The sequence below is a fragment of the Narcine bancroftii genome, chromosome 7, assembly GCF_036971445.1.
Source record: "Narcine bancroftii isolate sNarBan1 chromosome 7, sNarBan1.hap1, whole genome shotgun sequence".
Taxonomy (NCBI): domain Eukaryota; kingdom Metazoa; phylum Chordata; class Chondrichthyes; order Torpediniformes; family Narcinidae; genus Narcine; species Narcine bancroftii.
The window spans coordinates 157384659-157409813 of record NC_091475.1 but is presented as its reverse complement, the minus strand read 5'-3'; the positions used below and the strand labels follow the sequence as shown (position 1 = coordinate 157409813).

The 25155-nt window shown below is 39.4% G+C and overlaps 2 long non-coding RNA genes across 4 annotated transcripts in view; one reads left to right on the top strand and one right to left on the bottom strand.

The window, feature by feature from the left end:
• LOC138740049 (uncharacterized) overlaps positions 1-25155 on the top strand; it is a 52516-nt gene that overhangs the window by 19216 nt on the left and 8145 nt on the right. Inside the window, exons 2-5 of one of the 2 annotated variants that reach the window (XR_011342633.1) lie at positions 9356-9496; positions 11852-12003; positions 21062-21176; positions 22536-22615. This is a non-coding gene — a long non-coding RNA (uncharacterized lncRNA). The remainder of the gene's footprint in view (positions 1-9355; positions 9497-11851; positions 12004-21061; positions 21177-22535; positions 22616-25155) is intronic. The other variant, XR_011342632.1, reaches the window with a different exon arrangement.
• On the bottom strand, positions 484-17122 carry LOC138740051 (uncharacterized). 2 transcript variants are annotated; one of them, XR_011342635.1, is made up of 4 exons: positions 17042-17122; positions 1669-1761; positions 1506-1582; positions 484-569 (listed from the first exon to the last, which is right to left on the bottom strand). It is a non-coding gene; the product is annotated as an uncharacterized lncRNA (long non-coding RNA). The 2 variants fall into 2 exon arrangements; XR_011342634.1 differs by lacking the exon at positions 17042-17122 and adding an exon at positions 13900-13941.

The window sequence follows — 25155 nt, the reverse complement described above, 5'->3', positions numbered from 1 at the left end:
CATGAGCAGGACTACCAGCTCCAACCGCTGGGGGAATGGGCAGGTGGAAAGGGACAGTCTTGAAGATCTAGGGGTCTCCCATTCTCCTGCTGGCAATGAATCCTTCTTGAGACACTCCACTCCATCAGGTCCCTTCTATGTATGGCCACCAATGCCACATCACATGAGCATATGGTTTGCTTTCCCAGCAAATCTGAGACAGGGACCATGCTGCTGGCATGACTGACATTCCCAGGGCATGTCCTACTCCAGAAACATGTGGGGAGTCACGTCCTACCCACTGGTCAAAAGGGTCGACCACCTCCACGCCAACCCGCAATATGCCTATGTGGCGTACTCTGACTCTGTTAGGGACCTGCCCCACACATCCCACCCCTCGTCACTCACAATGCATCAGGGCCACGGTACATTACCTCAGCTCTAACAAATGACACAACAGACTCATCACCGTACACTCACCAGCTCAACACTGATGATAGCATACAGACGCCACCAGACTGTCCAGGCCCCCATTGTTGTGTTGCAGTCACAGCCACTGCTAGCACTGTCACAGCGGAAAGCCAAACTGCCTGAAAGACAATTTGTAATTGTATCATCAACACTTCACCCTGCCAAACTCTTTTTAAACACAAGGTGAATGTGGTAAACCACTGTATGTATATATTTATCTGTCTGTGCACACCCATTGGCTGACTGTATCTGTGGCTCCTGAATAAAGGTGACTGTCCCTCAGCCCCTCCTCAGTTCAGGACAGTCGACCAGCAGGGATGTGCCTTCATCCGAATGCAAATAAAAACTTATCAGTTTTGCTCAACTTCAGTCTTTTGAGTCATTGATGGTGCATCAGAGGCATCCATCTTGAATCCAACAGAAGCTGTCACAAACCTGACACCCTCTAGTGGTCAGGAGAATCACTAGCACTCTATCCTTACAATAAGATGATGTTGAAAGACCGTACATAAATGTATATACTGTTTGTCGCCAAATAGAGGGAAAAATACAACAGACTACAGGACCTTCAGCCCATGATATTGTGCTACTCCACAACAATCTAATCTTTCCCTACCTCAAACCCATAACTTTTTTTTTAAACTGTTTGAATTTCTGGGCTTCTGAAATCTTTTCCTGTGTTAATTTTAGCAACCTAAAACCTTTCTGCATTGGTAAAACAATTACTTCAATTTTATTTATAACATGAAAATTCAGACATAAATTGGCAAAGGAAAATTTGACTGGATTGCCTGATTTCATTAAATTAATGGAACATATGGTCAGAATAGCTATACTTTGATCTCCTTACATATATATTAATAGTAATAGCAAAAGCTGAGATTTTGTCAGCTCAAGGTATTTTTAAGAATTGAGTGAACCACCTGGTCCAACTTTAATCCATCATCATGGCTCCCACTACTGCTTAGTTGGGTGTTTAACACCTTCTGCTGGCAGATCAACCTCTCATTTTCCTTTGCAAACTTTGCAAAAAGCTTATGGACATAAGTACTTACAGAGATGACATAGATGACACATGTATTTCATGAAGAGTGTTGATAGAGTAAAAAGTGGACTTCTAGAAGATGCATTACTGAATATAGTGAAAGAATGCAATCAGTAAAGTTAAAAGGATATTAAACCATGTGACCAAAATGGTCAATTAAGTAAATTAGTTACCTTGATTAATATCTTAATTGCCTTAATATATGTTCCTTATTTTGATCTTCCCAACTTTTAAATAAAGGATAATTTCTTGAGTTTTAAATCATTCTGCAGAAAAGAATCACAGATGCACATCTTGTTCCTGCAATTCAAAGCTAATTAATTCATTGATTAGTCAAATATGTGATCACAAAATAAAAGTAAATCCATTCTGTTTAAATAATATTTCCAAAAAGTCCCCAGGCACATCATGAAGGAAATGGAAGAAGATTTCTTGAAGTAGATTTGAACAAAGGTCTTTAAAGAAGAGAAATGAGAGATGGAGAGCTTTCCTTTGAGACTAAAGGCAGCACCACAACAATGGGGAAAAGGAAATCAGAATCAAAGAAATCAGGATGCCAGGGATGTAGAAGAGATTTCAGAGGTTTGGAGAAGCGAGAGAATGAAAAGGAAGAAGATCAGCAGTGAGTGCCATAGCTGTTCATATTCACACAACGCTTGACTTTATAAATAGGATCCTGGCTAAAGGGATCTGACAATTGTATTTCCTCCTCTGCCAACCTATCATGTTTTGTCTCTTGTTTGCTGGATCATCACCAATTTTCCCAGCTTGAGTATTCTTGTGAAGAAAAGTGACGAGATACAAGCCAAGCTAGCTAACTGATTCAAAACATCATTCTTTGTTTCCTGTTTTCTTTGCTTGCTGTTTAAAGATTGCACACTTATTTCCAATCGCCAAGCATGTTATCTCCATTGTATGCACATTTTGCATCTATTGGTTTTACCAATTGATAAAGGACTGCAATCCCAGCAAAACTCAGCTTTTGGCAGTTATTACAGCTGCAACCCATTACTGATGATGTCAAGGCAGTGCATCTAACTACATAAAATTCCTTATATAAAGTTAGAAATGTATACACATTTCACTCATGTTTTTCTTCATTGCACAGGGGTTATTTACATCACTCCTTGATGTTTAAGTTTAATTGTTTCAGAATATATAGTACAGTGAGAAACATTCTTTTGCAAAAAGACTTACAGATTATCTCTAACATTACATACATCCAAGTAAAGAGCATGATTTAGAGTATGGGGTTATGGTACAACGAAAAGGAAGGTCAAACAAGGGCAGCATTATAGCATTATTATGGAGTTCATGCAGGAACCTGATGGCACAGAGAAGAAACTGTCTTAAGTCTGACTTGACACACTTAAGCCTTGTCCTCAATGGGAGGAAGTAGAAGAGAGTGTGTCTGAGTGTGATGAGTCTTTCAATACGTTGACTGCCTTTCTCAAGGCAGTAGAAAGAGTCCATGAAGGGGAAGAAAATTTTTGTTATGTTCTGAACTGTATTCACTACCTTCTGCTGTTTCTTCTGATCTTGAGGAGATCCCAAGATCGTGTTATATGGCGAGCTCTCCACTGGCCACCGTGACAGAGGTGCACCAAAGAAAAGGTACAAGGACTGCCTAAAGAAATCTCTTGGTGCCTGCCACATTGACCACCGCCAGTGGGCTGATAATGCCTCAAACCGTGCATCTTGGCGCCTCACAGTTTGGCGGGCAGCAACCTCCTTTGAAGAAGACCGCAGAGCCCACCTCACTGACAAAAGGCAAAGGAGGAAAAACCCAACACCCAACCCCAACCAACCAATTTTCCCCTGCAACCGCTGCAACCGTGTCTGCCTGTCCCGCATCGGACTTGTCAGCCACAAACAAGCCTGCAGCTGACGTGGACTTTTTACCCCCTCCATAAATCTTCGTCCGCGAAGCCAAGCCAAAGAAAGAAGATGAGGAGAGTAGCTCCCATACCACACTGAGATGCATTCATGGTTTTGATAGTGCATCTGTAGATGTTTTTGAGGAACAGAAGGTACATGCTAAACTTCCTTAGTCTTCATAGAGATGTTTGTACCCTTTCTTGGTCATCACATCATCGTGCTTGTTCCAGGTCAGGTCACTGGAAAAATTTATTCCTTCGAACCTAAATCTGTCTACTATTTAGACTTTGGCGCCCTCTCCTGAAGTCAATGATCACTCCATCTTATTGACATTGAAGAGCGGCTGTTATCTTGGCACCATGCCACTAGACTTTCAATCTCTTTCCCATATTGTGACTCATCATCATTTGTTATCCAGTACTGTGTTACCTGATTGTATATTTGATGATTTTCTGATAATGTTTTCTTGTGGATCTATCACCAAAGAATTCTCCAAGTTCTTAACAAATCGTGGGAATCGTTATGAGTGTCTCCAGTATTTTAGTGGGTTTTTAGATCGTTTGCTGAGGGGGAAAAAAAAGGACATCACATTCAACACTTGTGTCCAAGGAGCTGGCTGATTTTAACAGCAATGTCTTCCAGAAACATAAAAAAGTGGTTCAATACCAAATTCTGTTTCAATATAGCTTCAACAGAAAATGAAAATAAATCAGTTCAGTTCCTTGTTAAAGTGTAGAAGCGATGTTCAATTGAGAGCAATCTCAGCAAGTAATAGCTTCCTGGCTCAATCTGAATTCTACTGAATAAGCCTTCAATTTAGGGTGAACTGGAAGAGCAGTTGCTTGGTGCTCAATGGGTACATGTCTTCAATAACTTCACTATGAAGCATCTTATTTAAAATCAAGACTTTGAAATATAACAACACTCATAAATGAGAATCTTCGCCAAATCAAATCTAATGCTGCTTCTTTGCCCAGTTTTGTGAATTAACTCCCTCTCCCAAGAATTGTGGTTAATGCTCATCCCAACCTAAAGTCATCAGGCAGCTGGAATCTCTGACTTCCTGCATCAATTCGAAGAAGTACCAGCAAATTCAACCAATGTTCCATTTTCCAAGGGTTGAAAAGCGGAGTTGATATCAGTGGTGCTGAAAGAATAATCAACTAAATTCAGTGCCATAGGGGATATACGAAGGCATGGCTCCTGTGTTTTGTGAGGTGTTGTGTGCTTAGCTTGCAACATCACATTTCTGCTTCAAGGGTTTTCTCTGCTCTTTATTAAAGTTGGCAGCAGCATTATTTTATGTCCACATCCGTGCACAGGAGCATTGGTTTGATTTCTCATTTGAAAGGTCACAAATTCAATCTGAGGCACTGCCTATTACTATACCCGGCTGTCTAACCAGCATAAGGGTCGAGAATGAAGTCCACAGTTTACTGGTTCAGAATCAAATGGAACAGGCTTGAAAACAAGAAAAAAACTGTCAGCTTTTCATATTACTGAGAGGTAATGTGGTTAATTTTAAAGCAGAGATGGTTTTCATTACCAAGATAAGACTTGGTGCTGGATCTGAAAGTGTTTCAATGGATGGATATAATAAAGCAATCCTCCTGGAGGAGTTGGAGGGTGCTGATTTCTGGTTCACATCTCGGTTATTTTGAGCAAGAACTCATAATTGAAAACATGTTTCAATTTTAATTGAAAACAAAAGTTAACATTTTAAGTCATGTTGCAAATAGAATCTACAACATCGCACTGATGAATAGGCCAGAATATACTCCAGGAAAGATATTAGCTAAATACTAATATAACAAGGAATTATTGAGAACATGAGATTTGTTATACACTAGTTTATAACACCTAGTGATAGTGTGAGTTAAACTGCATTTACTACATTAATAAAGTGTTTCATACAAAGTCCAGGTGCAAGTTGAAAGTATATGTTGTAGTTTTGCTTTGCTATTGAATTTGAAGGAACTCTATAATCAGTGCCTTTATTAGCAAGCTCTGGAAAATTTCTGGATCAGATTTACTACCCAACTCATCAGAGACACTGGATTAATCTCAGCACAGGAGTGATTTCAGGAAGGTGTCGTCAGATCCATCAAGAGGCCTTGGTATTATTCCATTTCATGTAGCTCCTTTTAAAACAAGAACCCCTCCCTCTTTTCAAGCTGTTTCACCTTAGCATTGTCCAGTTTGGAGAGAGAATAATTGAATTTTCTTAGCCAACATTCAGCTCTTTTTCAAATCACAACAGAAATTCTTTGGCTGTTGCTAAGTCTGACATATATTATTGCTGTTGGCATTGCCTGCAAAAGGGCATTACCACAACAGTACATCGAACCCTTGCTTAATTCCATTTTGATATTGTCAGCTTTTGACTTTATTTTGACATGGTGTGGGACTAACAAACATTTTCTCTGATACTGGGACGCCTTTATCACTGCTCTCTCATTTTTCATTTCAAAAAACTCTTTTTTTCCTCAATAGCTTCATCTCTAAAAATCCCTACCATAAAGTCTTTATACAAAACGTGAATACGTCTGGAGAGATTGCTCTCTCATGCACCTTGAAAGGATATAGAACAACAGGGATTTCCTTTCATTTTCTAACCTTTAAACTGTCTCTATCAGAAGTATCCTCAACCTCAATTATAATCTGAGAGAAACACAATAGGCTGCAGACGCTGTGATTATAGTTAAAAACACCGAAATGCTGGAGGAACTCAGCTGGTTTATTCAGCATTTAGGATCTTTTCGACAAAAATATATTGCCAATGTTTCAGGCCTGAGCCCTTCTTCAAGGGAAAAAAAAAATCAAAAAAAATAAGAAGATATAACAGGTGGTCTCCAAATTCAAACAATGGGACAGGAATGCAAAGCAACAAAAGGTGTTAATTGGATGTGATAAGAGTCTAAGTGGAATTTATCATGTCTGTGCAAAATGAGACATCTCCAGGATGTCAATTAGATGCAACAACTGGTATAAAAATTCCACTATAGTTCTGTGTTTCAATCACAATTCACAACCTGCAGTAAAAGTACTTGTATGCAGATGTTTTCTCTGCAATTCAGTTGCCTGTCATTGTTAATAAATAGCAATCTTTGGTGAAAAATTATTCGCCCATTAAACTATTCTTTGTGAAAGGTGAAGAGCATTAATATGGTGGAAGATTACAAATTTCCTTTGTCCAATCATCAGTTGAATATCGTTTTTCCTTGCTTTTCTCCAAAGTTCAACTTATATTATCGGGTTATCATCTGTATCTTGACCATTTCTGTGATTTTTTTTGTGTGCTTTATGATTTAACTTCAAAACGTAGCTGGTTAATTGGGTGTAATTGGGCAGTACGGGATCATGGGCTGAAAGGGCCTATTACCCTGCTGTATGTCTAAAATAAAATTAAAATGATCATGGTCCATAGAAAAAAAGCACAAGCATAAATTCAACCTTGCTTAAGTGAAAATAGAGGCTCGTCATGAATATCCACATTCTGTCCAGTCAGTCCCATCAAAAGGAACATCAAAAAAAAGTTAAAATTACATCTGGACATTTTCAAATGTTCCACATTATTAATTTTCACCAAGAAACCAATGTGCAGGAACATAATATTGAAGCTCTATAGATTGTTCTATCTTGTCCAATCTCTTCCACTTGCCCTTTGATCAGGTCTTTCATCATTGCATTATGCTTGCCAACTCACCTGCAGCAGCCTTAATTACTACAGCAGCAATTTGTCTTAAAATGTCACAGTACAACAAAATCTACACATCAATAAGTCTACCTCTAAAGCTGTTTTCTGCACTGCTGGATAGTTAATTGGTTCTGCTTTTAGACAGAATGTTGCATTTTTTCTCTCTCATGCCTTTTAAAATTCCTGCTGAAGCTCTAAGCCATAAAGGGAAATAATTGCAAGGTTACATCAAATTTAACTGCGCCTTCGAGCCAAAAATTTCTGAAAAGATTGCTGTGAATTTTCCTTGTGCATAACTGAAAATATGCTTTGATGTAAAAGTGCATAGAAACATTTAGCTTGAGCTTAAATATGTAAATAAATGTTAATATAGTTGCTGCCACTTTAATGGTTTAATGTATTTCGGATTTCCCAGATTTATTTAATTACTAATGTTATAAACAGTGATTTTACAAAATAGCTGCATATGAACAATTAATTATTTTCAAAATATATCTTAATCGCCTATCTACTGCCACTTTCAAAATTAAATTTGAACATTTTTCTATTAAAAAGTGATATATATTTCTTGCTTTGATGATAAAGTCAATTTAAATCTGCGTTTTTGACTTAATTTGACCTAAGCCTTAATTATTCTCATATTTCCTGCATCCCTCAAGTAAAGTATACATGCATTTATCATGATTTTCATTCAGCCTGATAATAAGATGTTTTTATCATTTCCATATATACCTTGAGAACTGAAGAACATAAACATTCTTTAATTTATTTGATTATGTTCAGGCAGTCCTATATAATAATTAAGCACCTTTCTCATGAGATAGCAATGCCAAAGATAAGTCGATATTTGAATATTCATGTCACCAAATTGTATTATCCTTCATTTTTTTTTATTGCACCATCATTAAATTTAATTGAAGATATCAACTTCAAGAAATGTAGAGTAGAAATTGAAAAAGAGTAAAATCTATCATGACTTAAGGAGTAACAAAGCTGTTTAATGATTTCAATTTTAATTTTCAGGGTTCATATGACATTTTAAAACAGGCAGTCATTTTACCAAATACATTTCTAATAAAATTAATTGTTTTTTGTATGACAGTCTAAATGTCAGCCTAAATCAGTTCAAAATATTGGAATTTGTTGCATTATCACGAGAAGTGAGGAACCATCAAGGGCCTTGAGCACCACCTACTGGTCAAAGAAAGTAGGGCTAGCAGCAAGTGAATTCAAACAGCTTGCTGATGAGGGATTATTTCCTGGTCCTTAATGGGTTTTTTTTAACTTGGGCGCACTCCTCTTTTGCAAGGTGAGTGGCAGTGAGATTAGTCTTCTTCCTCAGAGATCATTTCATTTGAGGGGACACCATCCATCCACCAGCACTGGCACAAACTATGGTGAGCCAGGTTAAGATGAATAAAAAGCAAATGAGAGATGTTGATGAAAATATCGACTTAACTGATCATGTATGTAATCAGGGGATTGGCCATTTCAACCAGTTATATATGAATAATTTTAAAATAATGAAATTGACCTGCAATAATTCGTTAATTTTGCCACATTGGTTAAACTAAAATGGTTCAAGATAACCTATACAAGAGCTTTGCAGTAAAATCTGATGGAGAAGATTTGTTCAAGCTTTCAGTTAAATTGGACTTTAAGTTAATTCTACAAAATGACTTCTCAATGATTGCTGAAAATGATCTTGCAAATGTAATGGCTGAATGTTAACCTCACACTGCACTCAGAGTCAGAGTCCCATCAAAGGGAAGGAGACCAAAAGTCTTTGGCAGGACCGTTGTGGAAGTAGTTCCAACTCAGCTGTGGCATTTGTATTGCCATCTGTTGAAGCATCGAGGACATTTGCAGACATTCAACAATATGTTGATTTAATATCATGCCTCTCCTTTAACATTGCCATCAAGATACGGTCCTAATCCATTCATACGATTAACATTATCAACCTAGACCTCCATTCTTCCTCAAGAAGAGAGCACAGACACTAGCCAAAGAACTAGATATAGCTGTCCCCAGATATTAGCCAAAGAATATCAGTGCAAGAGGCAGCCCTGATATTATAATGAAATGCATGGGATGGGTGAATCTCTCAGCTAAACTGTTGACAATAATTCTCTTTCCTAGCTATGTTCTATATAGCACTCACTCTTGTAGATTGGATGTCAGCAGTGTACGAGAAAGAAACAAGCATCAAAGAATATATAATCTTTTGAAGTTCAATACGTCAACCACCAATCCCCTCTCACCCCTCACTGCCTGCTGGACAGGCTCGCTCTTCTTTTGCAAGGTGGTGCCAGCAAGACGACTCTTCTTCCTCAGAGGAGATCATCTCCTTTGAAAATACACCATCTCATTACCTACTGACAAACATTCTGGCTGTTGGCATCTGGGGAGGAATATCTCCAAAGGTATTTATTTCTCCTTGGCTTTCAAAATTATAAGTTAGAGATAACTTGGTGATAAGTTAGTGCGGTAGATTTTAAAGTAATAGCTGAAAAGAAGCCTTGATGAAAAAGGCTGTTGTAATTGCTTCATACATTTTTCATTTTGTTTTCACTTTAGATTTAAAATGTAAAACAATTAAATAACACGTGTGTTTTTATTATGTTTTGATTTTAAATACAAATAACAATTTTATACTTCCTTTATAACTATATCTTACTTAAGTTCCTTGTGTTTTGATGTTAAATCTAATATATATTTGCTTGTCTGTTCTCCATGCAAATCAATATGGAGCATTCTAGAAATGCCCAAGGAGGTTCAATAGAGGTAACACTTGATGCTGAATGCCATGACCCCACTGAGTTGAACCTTTAAGGTCATATGAAGTTCAAAAGTTTAAAAAAAACATTGAACTTCCACCAGGGATACCTCAAATAGTTATAATGCTGTACATTAATGTACATTCCGAATTAAAACAAGTGGCCAAACCCAGTTCAATATGGGCCCCAAAAAAAGCAGAGCTGCATTGGCAGAAGCTCTTCACAAGCCCGTAAAATTAGACAAAGGAGAAAACAAGAGATAGCAAAGGAACATTAGTCTCGCTTCACTGTTGCAGCAGGAGTTGGATGTTCATGTGTTGGAAGCCCTTCTTTTCTTTTTTTCTTTCTTCTTTGGCTTGGCTTCGCGGACGAAGATTTATGGAGGGGGTAAAAAGTCCACGTCAGCTGCAGACTCGTTTGTGGCTGACAAGTCCGATGCGGGACAGGCAGACACGATTGCAGCGGTTGCAGGGGAAAATTGGTTGGTTGGGGTTGGGTGTTGGGTTTTTCCTCCTTTGCCTTTTGTCAGTGAGGTAGGCTCTGTGGTCTTCTTCAAAGGAGGTTGCTGCCCGCCAAACTGTGAGGCGCCAAGATGCACGGTTTGAGGCGATATCAGCCCACTGGCGGTGGTCAATGTGGCAGGCACCAAGAGATTTCTTTAGGCAGTCCTTGTACCTTTTCTTTGGTGCACCTCTGTCACGCCCTAACAGTATGTAAATGCTCCAGGTTGAAAAACTAAGATCATTGTTTATTATGAAGCCCTTAGCTGAGAATTGTTTGACTATGTTTTGCCAGAAGTCAACTTTGTTTGAACTGTGCATCTATCTCTGTTACAAAGAGTATAAATATTGTGTTTGAAAAAATATATTTATGCAGTATTACAATGAAGCTTTTTGGGTATTTTGTTTCAACCATGTAGTCAACAACTGAGTGTTTTATTCCCCAGGCAATGCTGGGTATCCTGGTAGTACAAAATAAAAATGTATAATAAATTTAAAATGATTTGGTATCCACCAACCTTCTCCCCCACTCCCCACTTAGCCCCCCTCAATCCGACACCGCTGCCTCCCCCCACCCCGGTCCAACACTGCCGCCACCTCACAACCCCCCCACCCTCTCTCTCCACAGGTCTGACGCCCTGCCATTCAACCACTGACTCGCCATCTGGTATGTGTTGTGGGGCTTTTTTTATGTGCTCGCTCCCCCTGATGTTAGAACCTGGTTACATGCCTGAGAGTGCCCCTCCTTGAATCCTGCCAGAAGCTACAGCATCTCGGTCTGCCTAAAAGAGTCTGGAGTGGATTATAGTGACCATGCAGTTCTCTCTGGTTCACATGCAGGTTATTTATCAAAAGCATAAAGACCAGGGGTCCCAGAACATATCCCTGCGCAGCTCCACCAGTCATTGACCTCCAGGCAGAATATGCTCCATCTACTACTAGCCTCTGCTTTCTGCAAGAAAGATAAATCTGAATCCACACCAACAAGTTTCCATGGTGTCTATCTGAATGACTTTCTGAATGCATCAAGTCAAGTCTATTGTCACCTGAATGCACAAGTGCAACCCAATGAAAAGTGTTCTCTTGTAGATTTGATGCAAAACATGCAGGTATACAACCAGAGATATAACTGACATACAAACAATACATAGCTAAGGCAACTAATTCATCTGTACAAATAAATAAATATTGTTTCATGAATATGAGAGTCTCGGGGGTTAGCGTAAGCATTTCCTTTTGTTGTTCAGCATTCTCACTGCCCATGGGAAGAACTGTTCCTCAGCCTAATGGTACTGGCTCTGATACTCGTGTATCTCTTCCCCAAAGGGGAGCAGCTGAAAGATGCTGTTTGAAGGGTGGAAGGGGTCCTCAATGATTTTGTGTGCCCACTACAGAAATGATCCCCGTAGATCATGTCAATGTGGGGGGTGGGGGAGAGAGAGAGATTCCAGAGATTCTCTATTAATCATCGTGTAATTGACCTCCGATCTATTCTGTTCAGCAACCATACAAAGTGATACAGCCGGCCAGGACAATCTCAATAGAGCTCCTATAGAAGATTGACATAATGGCCCTGCCCAATTCAGTCTTCTCAGGAAGTGCAGTCGCTGTTGTGCCTTCCTGGCAAGCAAGATGTTGAGCGTCAAGGAAAAGGTAAAGGTTCCAAAAAAGTCATGATAGGTCATTAGTTAAGTGAACTCAAATGAACTTAGTGCTCTCCACTACAAAATTGTTGATGTGTAGAGGAGGGTAGTCAGTTCAGGTCTTCCTAAAATCTACGTTCATCTCCTTCATCTTATTCACATTGAGACTCAAGTTATTACTCTTGGACCCTTTCACGAGATGTTCCACCTCGTCTCTGTAGTGTGACTCATAGTTGTTGCTGATGAGGCCAACTACTGTTGTATCATCTGCAAACCTGATGACTCTGTTGGAGCTGGATCTGACAGTGCAGTCCTGGGTCAATAGTGTGAATAGGAGCAGGATGAATACACAGCCCTGAGGTGCCCCAGTGCTCAGAGAGACGGTGCTTGACGTTCTGCTACCAACCGGGACAGACTGCGTCTTTCCATTGAGAACTGCAGGATCCAGTTACAAAGAGGGGTGCTGAGTCCCAGCAAAGACATCTTCTCCACCAACCTCTGGAGAATGATCATGTTAAATGCCGAGCTAAAGTCAATGAACAGCAGCCTGGCAAATGGCACTGTTCTCCAAGTAGATCAGGACAGGGCAAAGTGACAAGGCCACAGCATCATCTGTGGAATGATTTCTTCTATAGATGAATTGAAATGAGTCCAGTGTCTCTTTGATTGTGCTTTGATGCATTCCCTCACCAGACTCTTGAAGCATTTCATAATGATGGGGGTCAGTGCCATAGGGAGATAGTTCATTGAGGCCTGTGTTGTCACCCTCTTGGGTACTGGAATGATGGACTGCTGCAGTGAGGTGTTGAAGATGTAAGTGAAAACCTTCATCAATTGGTCTGCATAGTCCTTCAGTACCCAAACAGTTATGCTATCTGGTCCTGCCGCCTTGCATCTACCATGTAGGACCATGTCAAACGTTTTACTAAAATCTATATTTACTATATCTACCACTCTATCCTTTTGTTACTTCCTAAAAAAAAAACTCAAGTAGGCTTGTGAGACACAACCTACCCCTCAAAAAACCATGCTGACTATCTCTGAGAAGAATATACTTCTCTAAATGCTCATATATCCTACTCTTAAGAATCCTCTGCAATAGTTTGCTCAATACTGATGTAAAACTCACTGGGCTGTAATTCCCAGGATTCTCCCTATTACCTATTTTAAAACAAGGAATCCACATTTGCTATTCTCCAATCCTCTGGAACCTCCCTTTGTGGCCAGGGAGGACACAAAGATCATTGCCAAGGGCCAGCAATCTCTTCACTCACTTCCTGCAGTAAACTGGTGTATATCTCGTCCAGTCCCAGGGACATCAATCCTAATGTTTTTAAGAAGATCCAGCTCTTCCTCTTTCTTGACTTCAACATGCTCCAGCATGGTGCTGACCTCACATTGTCCAAGATCCTTTTCTCTGGTGAACACAGAAGCAGCACATTCATTTAGGACCTCCTCTACCTCCAGGAACCTGTTGCTTCCCTTACCTTAAAGCAGCCCTACCTACACTCATCATCCTTCTTCACGTATGCACAGAATACCTTAGGGTTTTCCTTAATACGACTTGCCAAGGCCACCTTGTGCTCCCTTCTAGCTCTCCTGAGTCCTTAAGTTCCTTCCTGGCTACTGTATAACTCTCACGAACCCCTCCTGTCTTTTTCTTCCTAAACCTTCTGTATGCTTCCTTCTTCCTCAACTCACTGTCCCATCTCCTTCATTAACCACCGTTCCCTTATCAAACCATCTTTTCCCTGTCTCATTGGGACAAACCTATCCAGAACCCAGTAGGCACTCTTTCCACAATGTTCTCTTTCTGAAATTGATACTATCCCTGATTAGAAATGTTACTCTGCATCCCCTCTTTTACCTCCCATCCTATTCCCTTTAAACATCTAAACCCCAATACCTGCATCAGCCAATCCTGTTCTTGCATCAGTCAAGTCTCTGTAATGACAAAAACATAATAATTGCACATACTGACCCAGCTCTAAGTTCATCTCCCTTTTTCCAAATACATTTTGCATTGAAATAAACTCATTTTCAATCCTCCAAATGAGTACATTTATGCTCATTCTACTGCCTGTCCTTCCTCACAAACTCACTACACATTGCATCAAGCTTTCCTCCATCTACTCTATTCTTTGCCCTCTTATTTTGCTTCCCATACCCCTAACCATGGGAGCAGCACTAGGACACCTTCCCATGAAGATACAAGTCCCCACCCAGTTCAGATCAAATCTTCCCTGGAAGAGAGTCCAATGATCTAGAAATTTGAAGCTCTCTCTCCTGCACCATCTCATTAGCCACATGTTAAGATGCACTATCTTCTATTTCTAACCTCGCTAGCACATTGCATGGATACCCATACTGAGATCAGTCCTTCAACTTAGTGCCTAATTCACTGAATTCTCTTTGTGGGGCCTCATCACCCTTCATACCCATGTCATTGATCCCTACATGGACCACATCATCTGGCTACTCACCCTCCCTCTTGAGAATGCCATGGACCCTGGCACCTCGGAGGCAACATACCATTTGGATTCTCGATCTTTTCCACAGGACCTCTTATCTGTTCTCCTAACTATGGAATCCCCTGTCACTACACCTCATCTCTTCTCCTCCTTTCCCATATTAGCCACAAGGCCAGACTCCATGCCAGAGACCTGACCACTGTGGTTTGTCCCTAGTAGGTCATCCCCCTCAACAGTATCCAAAATGCTATCATTGTTATGAGGAGAATGGGCACAGGGGTGCCCTGCACCGACTGCCTGATCCTTTTCCCTCTCCTGTCACCCAACTACCTTCCTCCTGTCTCCTAGGTGTGATTTCATCTCTGAAACTCCTGTCCATAATCTCCTCAGCCTCCTGAATCTTTTGGAGTTCATCCAACTCCAGCTCCAATTCCCTAACATGGTTTATTAGGAACTGCAGCTTGATGCATTTCTCACAGATGAAGTCATCAGGGATACTGTTGATCCCCCTGACTGTGCCCACTCTGCAAAGAGGAGCATGACACTGCCCTGGCTGCCATTCCCACTGGCTATGAAATAAAGAGAAAGAAATAAGAAAAACCTGCCCTTACCTGTTTTTTTTTTTTGCTCCTCAGTGGGGTTGTCCTTACCTCAGCCTCTTCTCGCCTTTGAGTTAAAGTTTCAACTCCCCATTCTAACTCTGTGTGGAAGTAATTTTATGAAGAATGACACTGTCACTCTGTGAAAGAAAGTTTGTGCTGCAACTTTGAAATTGATGCTAACATAGTTGGCAAATAGCCTGTTTTAATACAGCATCTATTCAACAAGATACTATTTAGAAGTCAAGGGTGCGAGCAGTGGTTGTTGACTGTGATTATGGACACTCTCTCCTTCATAATTAGACAAAACTAAAATTTTAATACAAAAATTGTAATAAAGGTCTTGATGTATTTTTGATGGGTTTATTCCATGATGTAATCTTATTTCTGTAACAGCTTGAATGTCTCTCTGTATAAATATACACGATTGTAGAAGTAGATTTCGGAGTTAGTAAGCAGTGGAAACTGCTGCCTCATCTCCATGATATATAATGTGAAATAAAGTCTCTGAAATGATACTTCAGGTCTCTGAATCAGTTAATTTTGTTGACACCCTAGCCCACTCACATCATGGCCTCTCCTGTGATGGCCATTTTGATTCTACCTCTTACCTATTTAAACAAGCCTGTTCCCGTACTCTCTCATTCCAAATCCCATTTGCTAGCAAAGAACTTATCAACACTTCACTCACCTATTTAATAAGGCTGCTCTCATTCTCTCTCACTCCAACTCCCATTAAATAATTTCCCAAAAAAAGAAATCTAGTACATTTAGGCCTCTAAAGGAAAGCCTCTTTGAATGTCACCAAGAACTCTCGTAAACTTCTGCAGGTGTACCATGGAGAACATTCTGGCTGGTTGCATCACTGACTGGTATGGAGATGCCAACTATCAGGATAAGAATAAACTCCAGAGGGTTGTTAACTTGGCCTGCGACATCACAGGCACCAGACTCTCTCCATCGAGGACATCTACATGAGATGGTGTCTTAAAAAAAGCAGCCACTAAAAGACCCCCACCACCCAGGCCACGCCTTCTTCACTCTGCTACCATTGGGAAAAAGGTACAGGAACCTAAAGATGAGCACTCAGTGCCACAAGGACACAAGGAATATGCTGCCATCAGATTCCTTGTCATGCACTATTATTGTTTTTTTAATATTTTATTTAATATTCCATACATACAGTAACTACAAGTATTATAATACTACAATATCAAAAAAGAACAAATTGATTGCATACATGATGGTTTTCACCCTGCCCCAAAAACCCTCCTTCCCACCCAACTAACTCCCTCAAAAATAATACAAACTGAAAAAAATAAAACTTTACATGTATAAAAGAAAAGGAGAAAGATAAAAGCTTTGGATTGCAGTGAGAGATGTCATCCAGTACAATCATCAGTTCTAACATAAGTGCACAGAGGAGAATCCCGCAAGGCTAGAGTGATAAGAAGAATGTCAGGACAAATTTAATCTCATTATTTGAGTGCTCAGGTGCCAGATTTGAAAAATATAGAGTATTTACTTCCTAAATTATAAGTAATTTTTTCTAAAGGAATACAATTTTGAATTTCGGCATGTCACCTTGGCAGATTTAAAGATGTATTCAATTTCCAAGTAATTGCAATACATTTCCTTGCTACCACTAATGCTAATTTAACAAATTTCAATTGATAAATTGATAGTTTCAGTTTAGGAGTTATACCTTCAATATTTCCTAATAAAAAATATCAGGACTGAGCAGAAAAGCAGTTTCTGTAACTTGTTTAAAAAGTTACAGAAAGCCACCCAAAAGGTTTCACATTGGGACAAGACCACATGGAATGTATAAAAGATCCTACATCTTCACCACATCTAAAACATTGGTGTGATAAATCTGATTTCAATCTATTCAAATCCTGTGGTGTAAAATATAACTGATGTAAAAAAATTGTATTGAATGATTCTATATCTTTCATATCAGTCATATAATACCTACATAAATTTTCCCAAGTGCATTTGTTGATCTATTGTAATATTCAAATCCATTTCCAATCTCAGCCTAGATCTAGAAGTTCCTGCTTGTAATGATGAATATATATTAAAGAAATCATTTTTTTAACAATCCATCGCCTAATAAAAAGTTCTACCTCAGTACAGCTAGACTGAATCATTGTTGGTGCTAATTTATCTCTCAAATATACCCTTAACTGAAAATAATAAAAATGACATTATGTTCTATAGCATATTTATTTCTCAATTGTTCAAATGACATTAATTGACCTCTTTAATAACAGTCTTCAACATTAACAATCCCTTAACAGCACCATATATTTAAGAATGGATTGTCCCTTAAAAAAAAACTAAAAGATGGTTAATCAATGGCATTTTAGATTATATAAACCCTTCTCCAATATCATGATTTATTTTATTCCAAACATTAAGCAATTTTTTTTAATAATGGCGTCTCTTTACCTGCAACCAACAGTTTTGATTTCCATTTATATATAAATTTTCCTGCTTTCTTCTCTCCTATTTTAGTCAGTTTTATATTAACCCATCACAGTTTTTTATTTTCAAAAAAAAGGTAAGGAATCTCATCTGTGCCACTGAATAATAATTTCTGAAATTAGAAGCTGTAAACCTCCCAATTCATATTTCCACATAAACTTCTCTATAGAAATTCTTGCCATTTTACCTTTTCAAAGAAAGCTCCCTATTTATTTATTTATTTGTTTGTTGGTTGGTTTGTTTGTTTATTTATTTAATTCTTGAAAATAATTTTGAGGAATTAATATTGGTAATATCTGAAAAATATATTGTATCCTTGGAAATATTTATCTTGATACAATTTACCCTTCCATCTAAAGTTATAGGTAAATTTATTCATTTTTAAAATTCTTCCTCAATCTTTTTAAGTAAAGGCCAATCATACAATTTATAGAAATTCTTCAAATTACTATCCATATGTATTCCTGAATATTTAACACTTTTTTTGGCCATTTAAACTGTGTATCCCTCTGACATTGAATATAATTACTTACTATCGAAAGCATAATTTCACTTTTATCCTAATTTATTTTATAACCCAAAATTTTTCCATATTCTTCCAGTTGGATATACAATCTTTATAAAGATGACTCAGGGTCAGTCAAATATATTAAAACATCATCTGCAAATAAACTAATTTTATATTCATCCTGACCCACCCTAAAGCCCTTAATATGTATGTCAGAGCAAATTACCTGGGCAAGTGGTTTTATGGCTAAAATAAATAAAGCCAGTGACAAAGGACAACCTTGTCTACTTGATCTTGTTAACTTAAATAGCACAGACACTTGTCCATTTGTCACTACTTTAGCTTTAGGGCTATTATATAATGCTCTAATCCATTTTTTTTAATTAATACAAATCCAAACCTTTCTAAAACCTTAAACAAAAATCCACCTCTAATCTATCAAATACCTTTTTTGCATCTAAAGCCACTGCAACACCCAAATCACCCCTTTTTTTGCACCAGATGAATTATACTAAGTCAAGCTACAATTTCCAAAGATTGTCTTTTTCTTTTACAAACCCTGTCTGATCTATATTAATTAATTTATGTAACAAGTTATTCATTCTATTTACAAAACTTTTGCTACTATTTTATAATCCACATTTAATAGTGAGATGAGTGAAGGTTTTAGAGGGTATTCATCTTTTTTAGGAATCACAGTAATTATTGTTGTTATTTTATTTTATGGTAATATCATAATATGGTTATAATATGTATGCTTGCACTATAATGCAACCACAAAACGCCGACTTATTCATGACAATAAATCCTGATTCTGATCTGTTCTGGCATTTCATGACTCTGGACTCCTTGTAAAGTAATTACCCAACACAATAACTCAGACCTGGGGCTTATAGGAACAGGAAATAAATTATCCCATGAACAAATGAAATAAGTAACTAACATCTATTTAAATCTCAGAACATTTTAAAGCATAGATAAGGAAAAAAAATTATTGAAAAGAAATGTAATGGACAGTGAAATCTCAAAAGCAGCAATAAGCTAAATAACCAGATAACTTGTATTCATTCAGACCATTCATGTAGAACCATCACGAGCACTCTTCCTTTATCATTCATTACCGTATGAATTTTATGTTTACCTGAAAAACAGATTGGGCGAAGGTCACCTACAAGGTCATGACATTGGGCTCCATAATGCCAGTTTTGCAAATGTTACAAGAGCTAATCACCTGATTTCCTTGATATTTAAAATTTATCAATCATTATCCCAAGTACACTCAGTAACCAAGCCTCTGTAATCTCCTAATGAGAGAATTGAAAAGATTCACATTCATTTGGGTGAAGGAATTTTACATGTTGACAATTTTATCAAGATTCAATCTACCTGTACAAAAACATCTGTACAAAGTAAATGGAGGAAGGTTTAGAGGAGACATCAAGAGTAAATCTTTTGTTATTTTTTTCCAATGGAATACATTTATTCATTTCTATGTACCATTGCTGTACCCTCAGGCTCTCTTCTGATTTCCAGGTTGACATTATACATTTTTTTGCTACAGCTGAGGCTATCATAATAAATCTTTTTTGTGCTTCATCCAGTTTGAGGTCTAATTCTTTACTTCTTATATTACTTAGAAGAAAGATCTCTGGATTTTTTGGTATGTTGCTTTTTGTGATTTTATTTAATACCTGATTTAGATCTTCCCAAAACTTTTTCACTTTCTCACTTGCCCAAATTGCATGTACTGTTGTTCCCATTTCCTTCTTATAGCAAAAACTTCTATCTAATAATGTTGGATCCCATTATTTTTAAACTTTTGGGGTGTGATATATAGCCTGTGTAACCAATTATACTGTATCATAGTAACCTTGTGTTTATTATATTCTTCATAGTTCCAGAGCATAACTTTTCCCATGTTTCATTTTTTATCTTTATGTTTAAATTTTTTTCCCCCTTTTGTTTGGGTTTATAGCTTATTTCATCATTTTCCTTCTCTTGCAGCTTGATGTACATGTTCGTTATAAATCTTTTTATTATCGTTGTTTCTGTAATCACATATTCAAAGCTGCTTCCTTCTGGTAATCTCAGTCTGCTTCCCAATTTATCCTTTAAGTAGGCTTTCACTTGATGGTATGCAAACATTGTACCATGAGTTATTCCATATTTGTACTTCATTTGTTCAAATGATAATAAATTATTTCCCAAAAAACAATTTTCTATTCTTTTAATTCCTTTTCTCTCCCATTCTCTAAAGGAAAGGTTATCTATTATAAAAGGGATTAGCTGATTTTGCATCAATAATAATTTTGGTAGTTGATCATTTGTTTTTTTTTTCCTTTCTTAATGAATCTTCTTCCATATATTGAGTAAATGATGCAGTACTGGTGAGCTTTTATATTGGACCAGCTTTTCATCCTACTTATAAAGTATATGTTCCAGTACCTTCTCCCCTATTTTATCTAGCTCTATCTTAGTCCAATCTGGTTTTTCCCTTGACTGATAAAAATCTGATAAATACCTTAATTGTGCTGCTCTATAATAATTTTTAAAGTTTGGTAACTGCAAACCACCTTGGTTGTACCTTTCTGTTAATTTATCTAATGCTATCCTCATATAATTTGAAAAATAAAGTCGCATTGTTTGAACAAATTTGGGAACCGTACATGGAACATAACAGAGAGGGCTTGCCTTGGACCTCCACCCCCTAAAATGATAAAAAGACAAAACGACTTGATCCAGGGTGTAAAAGTAGATGACACAATTTTCTCGTTTATTTTCATTGTGTGATGACATTATTTAATGGTTTTATTGTATTGTATATGTTGAACATTTAATGGGTTTGGAGGGGGGTGGGAAGGGGGGAGGGAAGGTAGGGGGGAAAAAAGGGGAGAAAATGCCACTGTGTATATTTAAGAGGGAAGTGTTTGTGTGTATTTTGATTGATATGGTTAATGTGAAAAAATTTTTAAAAATTTAAAAAGAATATATCTTTTGCAGAGAGTTGTGGTGCCTGGTATACATTGCCAGAGGTGGTGGTGGAGGCTGGAACATTAGAGGCATTTAAGAGATTCTTAGGCAGGCTCGTGAATGAAAGAAAAATGAGCGTTATGAGGTAGGGAGGGTTTCGGTTTTTTTTAGGTATATATAGGTTGGCACAACATCATGGGCCTAAGGTTCTGTACTGTACTGTAATATTCTATTACTGATAAAAAGCACTTACAAGCACTGTCAATAGCAGTACAAGTGGGTCATGGCATCACATTGTCTGTAACACCAATTAGATGCCAAACCAGTCAAATTTGACGATAGCTATCACATGTTAATCACAAAACAAAACAAAAAAAATCTGTATTTGTTGGCAGGAGGAGGAACTCCCTGAAAGTGTAAAATAATTGGTGATTGCTCAAGAGAAGAGTTGATTGAAGAGGAGTCTGGTGATTACTTTTGTCAGAGGTGGTAAAAAGTGTGTAAAGTTTTCAGCAAGTGCTGCAGCTGAGATTCAGGATTCAAATTTCTTTGTTGTCATATCAGAGTACGGAACATGAAAAAAAGAGAATCCCTTCAGTGTCCTTGGATTCACCTCCAGCGCTCCCACAGTCTCTGCAGCTACACAGACTCCTGTTCAAACCATTAGCAACCTGAGCTTCAGATCCAAACCTCTGACGTGATCCAGTGTGATCAGGATGCCTTCAGCACCTGAGGCCCTTCTTGCCCTCAGCACCTTGTGCAATCCCAGCTCCAATGCCTGGTTCCCATGAGCACCTCTCCAGCTTGTGCAAGGTCCCCCAACTGCAAGTCACCAGCAGCCTATATGGGTCCCTCAGTCACTGATCCCCCTCATTGGTCTGCTGCTATGGTCACCGTCCTGTAGGGTCGATTCCTCTTCTCTTTCTCATTGGGGTTGTCCTCCCCACTTCTGGTGCCATTAGCTCCTTTAACAGGCCACTTAAAGCTTGTACAAAGCCATCAGCATTAGCACTGGGCTGTTGAACCCTTCCAGCAGTACAGTGTTGCCACTCTCTGCTCTCCTGGGTCTGCATCAGTAACATTATTGTTACAGCAGCTCCAACATTGTTATCAAGAGAAGTTAGATCCTTAACTATTACCTTCACCCATACATGTTAGGTGCCAGAATGAAAGCTGTGCTTTAAACTTGACAGTGACAAGATAGAGCAGAGCATGATTTCCTGGGTTGCATTCCCCTTGCTGGAGTGCTTAGAACTCATAATAACAGGTTGAGGAAAGAAAAATAATACCCAACTGACGGTCAATTTTTGCAACTTTCTCACCCAGAGAGCTACGGAAGCTCAATCATTGAGTATATTCAGGACAAAGATTAATGGACTTTAAGTATAAAGGGTATCAAGGGATATGGAACAGGAAAGGTGACTTTCAGCCAAGATGGAGAAGGCACGAGGGACAAATTGTCAATTCTTTGTTGCTATTTCTATATTCTTATGCACTTACAAAGGCCAGGAGAAGGAAGAAAGGGAACAGTGGACAAACGTGCAAAGGTAACTCAGCAGAAACTCAACAATGGCAGCATCCAGAGTAAGTAAAATCACTTAATATTTCAGGTCTGAGCTGGTCATCAGGAATTGGGGAAAGGAGGTTGTACTGACAATAACCACACAAGCAGTGCGAGTATCTTTGGCTTGGCTTCGCGGACGAAGATTTATGGAGGGGGTAAAAGTCCACGTCAGCTGCAGGCTCGTTTGTGGCTGACAAGTCCGATGCGGGACAGGCAGACACGGTTGCAGCGGCTGCAGGGGAAAATTGGTTGGTTGGGGTTGGGTGTTGGGTTTTTCCTCCTTTGCCTTTTGTCAGTGAGGTGGGCTCTGCGGTCTTCTTCAAAGGAGGTTGCTGCCCGCCAAACTGTGAGGCGCCAAGATGCACGGTTTGAGGCGTTATCAGCCCACTGGCGGTGGTCAATGTGGCAGGCACCAAGAGATTTCTTTAGGCAGTCCTTGTACCTTTTCTTTGGTGCACCTCTGTCACGGTGGCCAGTGGAGAGCTCGCCATAAAACACGATCTTGGGAAGGCGATGGTCCTCCATTCTGGAGACGTGACCCATCCAGCGCAGCTGGATCTTCAGCAGCGTGGACTCGATGCTGTCGACCTCTGCCATCTCGAGTACTTCGACGTTAGGGATGAAAGCGCTCCAATGAATGTTGAGGATGGAGCGGAGACAACGCTGGTGGAAGCGTTCTAGGAGCCGTAGGTGATGCCGGTGCGAGTATAGGACAGCTTTAATAAACTAATATGTGCACTGAGAAGTCTTGTCTCTCTGCAAGACGAACCTGGAAGGTGAGACTGTAGCTCTGGACTGCTTTATATACAAGGACACTGGGGTGACCCCTAGTTGCCTAGTGGTGTAATTACATATCACCACAGAGGTAGACAACCAAATTAAAGGGAGGGGGCAGAGGAGAGGAGGGGGGAAAGGAGGAGCACAGATAAGAGGTAATATGTGGATATAGGTGGAGGGAGAAGAGTGTGATGCACTATAAGCAGACACAAGATTCAGAAGACTGAACAACAGGCTTTATTCTACTTAAAGTCTCTGCTGTAGTTAGCTGCAACTCCGCGTGACTAACCTTGAAGGGCCAGAAGTGGTTTATAGCCCGGCGGATGATTGGCATCTGACCAGGTGGGGCTTGGTCCATTCAGGTCAGCTGATTAACAGCCAGCCAGGTGTGGTCTGACCTCCGGTGATCTTCCTGCAGGTACACAGTGTATTGGAGGATTTAAACCATGCTTTCGCTCCTGCAAGGCTGGGAATCAGTAACCTGCTTGAGACTCAGCAGACATAAGCTAAATTCCACCATGGGGCCCAGAGATGCAGTTATTTGACAAAAAGACATCTGTGTACCAAGAACATTTAATCTTCCTGCTTGTTTTGGTCACAGTCTTTCAGGCAGAGACCTAACCTTGACGCAAAATAAACCATTGTATTCAAAGTGATAAGCTGAAAATTGTGTTATTCGATAGAACCCTAGGCATGCAAGCTTGCTCGCTTATCTTTCTTACTGTGCTGGGAATAGGTGCTTGGGTAAACAGTTCTTGGGTAATATAAGCCGTGGTCCCGCTGCTGAAGTTTGAGACTCTCCGAGAGGTGGCAACATTTCTCAGCAAGAAGAAGAACTTCTAGAGTCCAGCCAACGTCCCAGTCTGGGGAGGTGGAGAAGCTGCTACCGGCGCCCCGACAATCTACTACAAGTGTGCAGTCGTTGCCTCGCCTCGGCAGTTGGGACCAGTCCAGGCATTGATAAGTATAATTAGGAAGGGCTTGCATATTGTAGTTTGGTATCAGCTTTAGAATTTGTATTAAAGATTTGTATAAACTGAAGTGCTCTCAGCATGCGTGACTATTTTCTTTCGGTAGCTCAAACACTGTGACCAATCTAAAACGAACAAAGTGAGAGGTCCAAGTTTACCCAGGACACACAGGTCACCCCCTGCAGTAGGCTAGTAGTGTATCACCACAAAGAGAAAGTAACTGAGAAGTGATGGGAAGAGGCCTAAGAAGGAGAAGTCTCTGATAGGAGAAGGAAGGGAAGAGGTGGAAGCTGGAGGAAAGAAGATAGAGAATGGGGGAAAGAGAGAGACTGGGGAGTAGAGGGGGTGGGGCCAATGGAATAGGAGGTCAATGTTAATGCTCTCTGGTTGGAGACTGCCAAGACGGAATATAAGGTATCAATGGAGTTGAAGATGGGTGTGATCCTCAGCTACTTCACCTCTAGGTATCTCCTGGCTGGTACTGCAGATATCAGCAAAGCACCACTATATGTGAAACACCAAGGAGAAGGGATTTCATCTCCAACACTTTAGTTAGTAAGATACAGACATAGTCTGTGCAGGGATGCACAGGCTTCTTGATGGGGCAGGGATATATTGGCCTGATGTCGTAATTATGCAGAAATAATACACTGCAACAACAAAGGGTTTCCCTCCCTTATTGAGGAGCTGCGCAGATCTGAACAGGCAATGCCATACACAGCACCTTCATCTTGTGTCATTCACCGTCGCTTTAGACCAACAGCCTTTGGAAGCTGAGGTGGCTGTATGAGGCTTAGTAAGTGTGTGAGTGT